This window comes from Lipotes vexillifer, unplaced genomic scaffold, assembly GCF_000442215.2.
Source record: "Lipotes vexillifer unplaced genomic scaffold, Lipotes_vexillifer_v1.1 scaffold741, whole genome shotgun sequence".
In the NCBI taxonomy this organism is placed as follows: Eukaryota; Metazoa; Chordata; class Mammalia; order Artiodactyla; family Lipotidae; genus Lipotes; species Lipotes vexillifer.
Window position 1 is genome coordinate 1,249,504 of NW_006796565.1, and position 8,414 is coordinate 1,257,917.

Sequence of the window (8,414 nt, forward strand, 5' to 3'; positions counted from 1 at the left end):
TTGTTGTTTATCTGAAATTCAAATTTTACTGGGTGTCCTGTATTTTATTGGGCAACCTTATTCCATTCTCCCGTTAACGGACATTTTGTAGTTTTCCGTTTGGGGCTATTATGAATAGAGCTGCTACGAATGTTCTAGTACCTGACTTTTGGTGAACATATGGACTCATTTCTTTTGGGTATTTACCTAGGAGCGGAATTTCTGGGTCATAGGGAATGCATACGCTCAGCTTGGTGTATACTGCCAAGAGGAGTTCCAAATGGTACCAATTTACACTCCAGCCAGCAGTGTGTGAAAGTTCCAGTTGCTCTGCATCCTCGCCAATACTTGGCATTTTCTGTCTTTTTCATTGTAGTCATTCTAGTGGGTGTGTTTGGTTTTAATTTCACTGGTTTTAATTTGCACATCCCTGAGGACTCCTAAAGCTGGGCCCCTTCTCGCCTGCCTAGTGGCCATTTGGGCCTCCTCCTTTGTGGGCATTTATTTATTTTTATTATTTTATTTTTTTGGCCACACTGCATGGCTTGTGGGATCTTAGTTCCCCGACCAGGGGTTGAACCCAGGCCGTAGGCAGTGAAAGCTCGGAGTCCTAACCACTGGACTGCCAGGGGATTCCCCCTGTGGGCATTTCTTATATCGCTGGGATACAAGTTATTTGTCAGATATATGTCAACTATCTTTTCTTGGGGAGTTTTAGGGAACAGTGAGAGAGGATTTCTGGCTAGCTGTGGGTCTCGTGGGTGACTTAGAAGAATGCGGTGGAAGGAGGAGTTTGATAAGAATTGCTCTGGATAGTGAGCTGGATCTCCTCAAAAGGGCTTTGAGAAGCGCACGTGAAGACCACACTGTGCTTCTTTGAATCCTTACTCATTCTGAGACTGAGCAACCCTTAGAGATGTTCAGATCTTGACATGAGGGTGCAGCTAAATTTCCATTGTATTGAGTTTATAACATGTCTTGGTAAATTTAACCTGGATGGTTAGAAGCACATCTAAGAAATTTGTATATGTCCCAGGGTAGACTCTATTGAGGGGAGAGGTCATCCCTAAGAGAATGGAGATCCTTATTTTTCATAGAAGGATAAAACGCTCCCCCCTGCAAGAACACACACTTGATAAGAATAAAATGTGTAGTATTTGAACACTAGTGGCATCTAAAAGGTCCACTTCATTCATAAATCAAGGCTGCACAGCACATGATATTTATGGCAACTCTTGCTGGACGAAATATTAAAATTTGTAAGAATTGTAAATGCTGTCACACAAAATGCTAGAGTCACCGGGCATAATTGATGACTTCCTCTTGGATCTATTGAATAAATTAATTTCATTGCTATACAGATGATATTAATATGCTTTTATAATTAATTTAGTTCTGAGAACTGCTTTGGGTGCCAAGATTTCACTGGGGGGAGAAAATGGCTCAAGGTAAAAGGCGACACATGAAGAATAATTTGGAAATCAAATAAAGAATAACACTCTAATAGGAGATAGCAGGTTTGGCGGGATCTTGTCGTAAAGGGAACACACCAGGCAATTGAGGCGGATATTAAGCCAGAATTGTGTATTTCTGAAGTGGCCCATTTTCCTGGGGATTCATCGTGTCCCGAAGTGGTGGTTTAAGAATGGGGTAAGTGGAAAGCCTCCCTCTTTAGTGGGGTTCGTCGGGTGCTCTTGAGACTGGAGCCTTCCGCCTGCAGAGCTGGTCTCAGAGCAGTGTTCAGAGGGGGTCCAGGGAGGGGCATCAAATTATCAAGGATGTCAATTACTCAGAAAGCAGGCTCCCTCCCAGCGGGTTATTTACAACTAAATACCAAAAAACAAAACAAAACAAAACAACAACCATTTACGGAGCCCTTTCTTCTTGCCAGGCGTGGTGCTAAGTTCTTTGCATCTATTGTGTCAACAAGATTGTCTCTTTCCTCCTTGAAAAAATAACCTTCCACTTATTACAAAATAATGCATGTTTGGGGGTTATTCTTTAGAAAACATAGTTGAACAAATTCAGCCATGCTTTCACCCCTGGGGTGTGCCATTCCCAGGGCTCCGTTTGGGGTGGTGGCTGGAAGCTGCAGCCCGTAAAGTGGTGGATGTTGAACCATTGACTGTTTTCCCAATACTTTCCCCTTTCCTTAAAAGGATCCCCCCCCAAACGTGGAGAAGTGCTTTGCTTGGAGAGAATCTTTTATATTTCCCCCTCACCCAAGTGCTTAAGTAAAGTATAAGACTTAGACGTGGCCTGATTTAAAGAGTCATATTTTATGAAAAAAAATCTCCTAAAGCATGGTCAGTTCAGATGCAATTGCGGGAAAGAGAAATGATCTTTCTCTAATTTATTTTAAATAATTAATTAATTAAGTAAGTTTTTGGTTGTGTTGGGTCTTGGTTGCTGCACGCGGGCTTTCTCTAGTTTCGGCGAGCGGGGGCTACTCTTCGTTGCGATGTGGGAGCTTCTCATTGCGGTTGGTGGCTTCTCTTGTTGTGGAGCACGGGCTTCTAGGCACGTGGGCTTCAGTAGTTGCGGCACACAGGCTCAGTAGTTGTGGCTCACCGGCTCTAGAGCGCAGGCTCGGTAGTTGTGGCGCACGGGCTTAGTTGCTCTGTGGCATGTGGGATCTTCCCGGAGCAGGGCTCGAACCCGTGTACCCTGCGTCAGCAGGCGGATTCTTAACCACTGTGCCACCAGGGAAGTCCGATCTTTCTCTAATTTTGAGAAGCACGAGTTTAGGGCTCTGAATACACACAGCGAATTCCTTAGGAGCTGATGTTAAACAACTGGAAAGATTAATTGGAAAAAGGGACCCCCAAACACAATTTCCCTTGATTTAATGTTTCATCAATGCAGTCAACCCTGACTGAGCACCAGCCACATGCTAGGGCTGGGAGGGTGCTGGTGGGGCTGCGTGGTGTGTGTGTGTGTGTGTGTGTGTGTGTGTGTGTGTGTGTGTGTGTGTGTGTGTGTGAGAGAGAGAGAGAGAGCACATGTGGATGCATGAGTAGTGATGTGTGAGTGTGCATTGTGGATGTGTGTGCAGGTATATGTGACTTGTGTATTGTGTTCATGCTTGTGGGCGATGGTGTATGTGTGTGGACACGTGTGTATGTGTTCGCGATTGTAACTGTATATGAGTGTGTGTGTATGCGTGTGAGTGTGTGTGGGTTGTGTCTGTGTGACTGTGCTTGGCATTGTGTGTATGTGGGGTGTCTGTGTGTGTGTGTGTGTGTGTGTGTGTGTGTGTGTGACGGGAGAGGGGGGCATGCAGAGATGAAGAGAATGTTGAGTCCTGCTCCCAGGAGCTTTGCCAGGAGAGACTAGGAGACCTGCACTCAGCACCGTGTTCCTTGTTATCCAAAGCAACCCCCAACCTCCCTCCCCACCTTCCCCTACTCTACTGCCGTAAAGGCTGGCCACCCTGGATTGCTTGGGGTTCCCACACCCCCATCCGTGACGGCTTTGCCCGGAGCACCTTACTCTTGGTTTCCTACCTGTCAGCCCACCTGTCTGTGAGGGGACAGTCCTCAGTCATCTCAGGCCGTGTTTCCTACCCTGTCGCTTTACAACGACTTCGAAATGGTTCCACCTGGGAGGCAGCGGGGTTGCTGTGAGCATGGGCTGCTGTGTGAACATCATGAAGGAGAAGCAGGTTGTCTGTCATCATCTGAGATGAGGGTGACGTGTGTGTCCTGAAATGGTTAAGCAAACACCAGAGGCTGAGCTAGTGGAAGGAGGACTCATCTAGAGAGCAAATGAAGACTATTGGCTGAGTCGGGGTCCAGAGTACAGAAAGATGTGTGGGGAAACCCCCACGGAGAGGGGGAACCCCCACGTGGAGGTGGTTTGTGCAGCTGGAGGCCTTGGTGAGGCTCCGGGTTATGACTTCACACACAAGACTACGTGCCATTGAGGGAGAACAGCCTTGAGCTCACCGCCTGGAGCTGAACCAGCCTCCCGCACGGCTTCCAGCTCAGAATTTGCTGAGGAGCCGCCCAGAGAGCTGTGTAGACACGCCTGTTGTCAGTAGGCCTCCATCTTTTAGCCATGCTGGGAAGCCAGAGAGGGTGACGTGTTTTCTAGCCTTCCTACTGTCTCCCTAGAGATGAGGGAGGATAAACTGCCTTTCCAAAGCCAGCGTTTCCACTCTCAGTCTAGGTCCCTCCAGTGGATTTGGAGAGAGAAGCTTACGGATTGTGGAAGGCCGCCTCCAAGATGGCTGCCTCCTGAGACCCTGCTCTTGTGAACCCTGTCCTCCTCTGGACTCACTGATTCTCTTCCAACAACAGAGTATTGCAGACAAGATGTGATGTGACTTCTGAGATCAAATTATAAAAGACAGCAGCTTCTGTCTTGCTGTCTTGAGTCTCTCTTCTCTCTCTCTCTTCCCAATCTTGAATCACAAGCTTCCATGATGTGGAGACCCTCAGGTGGAGAGGCCCTGCCATGGGCTGAATGCTATACCTTCAAAATTTATGTGTTGACGTCCTAACCCTCAGGACCTCAGAACATGACTGTATTTGGAGATAGAGTCTTTAAAGAGGTAATTAGGTTAAAATGAAGCCTTTAGGGTGGGCCCTGATCCAATATGACTGATCCAGTATCCTCATAAGAAGAGATTAGGATGCAGACCTAAAAACACAGAGGGAGGACTGTGTGAGGGCACAGGGAGAAGACGGCCGACTACAAGTCAAGGAGAGAGGCCTGAGGAGAAACAATCCTGTGGGCACCTCAATCCCAGACTTCCTGCCTCCAGAACCATTGTATAAGCTGCCAGTCTGTGGTACTTGTTATAGCAGCCCGTGCTGACTAATACAGGCCCACAACTGCACCACAAGCCTGCAGGCACATCTTCTGAAGCCTGCTGACAGCCACACAAGTGGGCTTGGAAGCGGATTTCCCAGCCTGGGTCAAGCCTTGAGATCTAACTGTAGGCCTGGCTGACAGCTTTACTGCTGCCTCACCAGGGACCCTGACCCAGAAGCGTCCAGTTGAGCTACATCTAGATTCTTGAGCCACATGGTATCCTCTCTCTACTGTGAGACAATAATCTTTGGCTGTTTCATGCGGTTAAGCTTTGGGGTAATGTGTTACACCGCAGCAGAGAACTAGTATGCCTCCTTATCCTTCTTGGCTAGAGTGACCACATATTTTATTGATGACACCAAGCCAAGGCTTTTGAGGGGGAAAGGAGATTCTAAAATAATTAAAGGGACTTCCCTGGTGGCACAATGGTTAAGAATTGGCCTGCCAATGCAGGGGACACGGGTTCGATCCCTGGTCGGGGAAGATCCCACATGCCGTGGAGCAACTAAGCCCATGTGCCACAACTACTGAGCCCGCGAACCACAACTGCTGAAGTGCGCGTGCCCTAGAGCCTGTGCGCTGCAATTACTGAGCCTATGCACTGCAACTGTTGAAGTCCGTGTGCTCTAGGGCCTGTGTGCCCCAACTATTGAGCCCGCGTGCTGCAGCTACTGAAGCCTGCATGCCTAGAGCCCGTGCTCAGCAACAAGAGAAGCCACCAGAATGAGAAGCCTGCACACCGCAACAAAGAGTAGCCTCCACTCGCTGCAACTAGAGAAAGCCCACGCACACAATGAAGACCCAATGCAGTCAAAATAAATAAATAAATAAAATTTTTTAGGTCTTGAAAATATTTATTTCTTGACTGACAGATTGGTTTTATTATGTTGGTACTATAAATAGTTCTATTAAAAACTATTTTCAATAATAAAGTTTTTTTCTAAAACGAAAGTAACATATTTATGTACAATAGAGTAAAATTAAAAAACAGTTCTTTAGGGCTTCCCTGGTGGTGCAGTGGTTAAGAATCCGCCTGCCAATGCAAGGGACACGGGTTCGAGCCCTGGTCCGGGAAGATCCCACATGCCACAGAGCAACTAAGCCCGTGTGCCACAACTACTGAGCCTGTGCTCTAGAGCCCGCGAGCCACAACTACTGAGCCTGCGTGCTGCAACTAGTGAAGCCCACGTGCCTAGAGTCCTTGCTCCACAACAGGAGAAGCCACCGCAATGAGAAGCCCGAGCACTGCAACGAAGAGTAGCTCCCGCTTGCCGCAACTAGAGAAAAGCCCGCGCACAACAATGAAGACACAACGCAGCCAAAAATAAATAAATAAAATTGAAAACCAGAACAAAACCGTTCTTTATATTGATTATCTGAATATAAATAACAGAAGAAGCAGAAGAGTGTGTACTTTAGTCAGTTTCTTAAGGCGTGTCTGTCTCTAACATGATGTCAGTGGTATTCAATTTTTTTCCTGATATGGCCTCATCACTTTATTTTTTTTTTTTCACAAAATTTCCCATAAATATTCTTCAAAGAAATGTTTTGTGGTTAGTAAATTTGAAATTATTGACCCCTTTAATCTACTCTTTATTGTAGACTATAATATTCTTAATTGAGAAAATATTCTCTCTATAGGTGTTAGGGTACCTAGTGGGCTTGAGAAAAATGAAGGATGTTCTCAATGCTACTTTTTGGCATTAAAATGTGAAAATCTTTCCGCCTAAATATTTTACCAGGTACTGTCTTTTTTTCTTTTTTTTCTTTTTGCGCGGGCCTCTCACTGTTGTGGCCTCTCCCGTTGCGGAGCACAGGCTCTGGACGCGCAGGCTCAGTGGCCATGGCTCACTGGCCCAGCTGCTCCGCAGCATGTGGGATCTTCCCGGACCGGGGCACGAGCCCGTGTCCCCTGCATTGGCAGGCGGACTCTCAACGACTGCGCCACCAGGGAAGCCGTACTGTCTGGCATTTTTATTCTTGTTTATCATCTTGATAGAAGCTTTTTTTTTTTTTTTTTTTTTATATCTCAGATGTTTTAATAGGGGCTGTTATGCACTGTGTACAGGATTCTTTGCCAAAGGTGGCCTGGTCGCTAGTGACCTGAATGACACCAAAAACCAAGGGCAGCTCAGGAGCCACTAAACAGTGACTGTCTTGGCTGGCTTCACATCTTCAATCTCAGAAGACAGCCAGCGGTGCGTGCGGTGACGCCGCAGCACCTCGATGGCCTTGAGCTCCAGGGGCGTGGCCTGAATACCCAGGTCTTCGAAGCCGGGCAGGTGAGGCAGGGTCATGTCTGTGATGTGAACTCGCTTCACTTTCTCCCTCGTGGTCCAGGGCTCAAACGGACTCATTTCAAAGAATCGACCTAGCCATCGATCTGCAAAATGTGGCAAAGGGTATGCCAGGAAGGGTCTGTGAGCCATGGCAAAAGACGTACTGTACCAGGTCAAAGAGGACGTACCAACTGGGCCCAACAAAGGCAAAAGTTTTCCCTCTGGCATCTGGATCCTTAACTGCATTAACAATTCCTTTGGTGACATCCACAATATATATTGGTTGTTTCACTGTCTTCTTGCCCAAGGAAATAAGAGGGACAGGACCAAACCATTGAATACTCGCAAAATGATTGAGGAATCTCTCCTCTCTTCCAAAGATGTCCAATGGCTTTATGATGGTAGCTTCTGGAAATGTGTCTCTCACTTCTTTCTCTCCAGCAACCTTATTTCTCAGATATTTAGAAGGGCTTTTAATATCGGCATTAAGATGTGAAACGTGAATAAAATTTTCAACTCTTAACTTGCTTGGACACTTGAGCGATTGCTTGGGGAATCTTTACAAAAACATCCTCAAAATCAAAGTTTTTGGTTTCCCGTTCTCGCCCAACGAGATTGATGACCACGTTGCTGTGCTCCACAGCTCTTAGGATGGAGTCCTTGTCTCTCCCTTTCCATTCCAGAAAGATAATCTGGCCCAGGTCACCCATGTGGCGAAGGTGCATGGTATCATATGGCTCACCCCGGTAGGGGACGATCACTTGTGACCCCATGCAACGTGACATTGGCAGGGTCCGGACAACTCGGGGGTGAACGGCGGTTGCCATCTTTTCCCACAATCCGCTGCTGCCGGCGCTTGGCCGACTTCAGCTCCCAGGTACTGTCTTTTTGCCTCTTTCCAGAATACTTTTCTTCAGCAAATAGTTTTACAAGACAAAACTCATCAAATTGTCTTTATGATTCTTTTGAATGCTTCATTAAATTTAGATGCTGCAAGATGGTAGGCTTTTTCAATCTCCTGCCCTTCTGGGACAGAATGTAATTTCTTCTAATTAAAAATAGAAGCTCCATCAAAAGATTCTTCTTACAAGTCAAGATATTCTGAAGTACCCTTATAGAATTTCAATATTGAGCTCTCATTAATTAATGTGTTCCCTTTCCCCCATACCTTTTAGGGATAAATTCCAATGTCTTTTTATTTGCAAGCTTTGTTTTCAATTAATGTAATTCTTTCAGAGCTTCAGAAACTAAAAATCCAAGTGTTAAATAATCAAGGTTTTCTAATTTTTTTGAACAACATGCATCCAAAATTTAGAGAACTCATTTACAAAAAAGTTC

At 46.2% G+C, this 8,414-nt stretch overlaps 1 pseudogene; it reads right to left on the reverse strand.

Moving 5' to 3' along the window:
• Positions 1-6,938: 6,938 nt before the first annotated feature.
• Positions 6,939-7,849, reverse strand: LOC103087877 (NADH dehydrogenase [ubiquinone] 1 alpha subcomplex subunit 9, mitochondrial pseudogene; annotated as a pseudogene).
• Between the last annotated feature and the right edge of the window lie 565 nt (positions 7,850-8,414).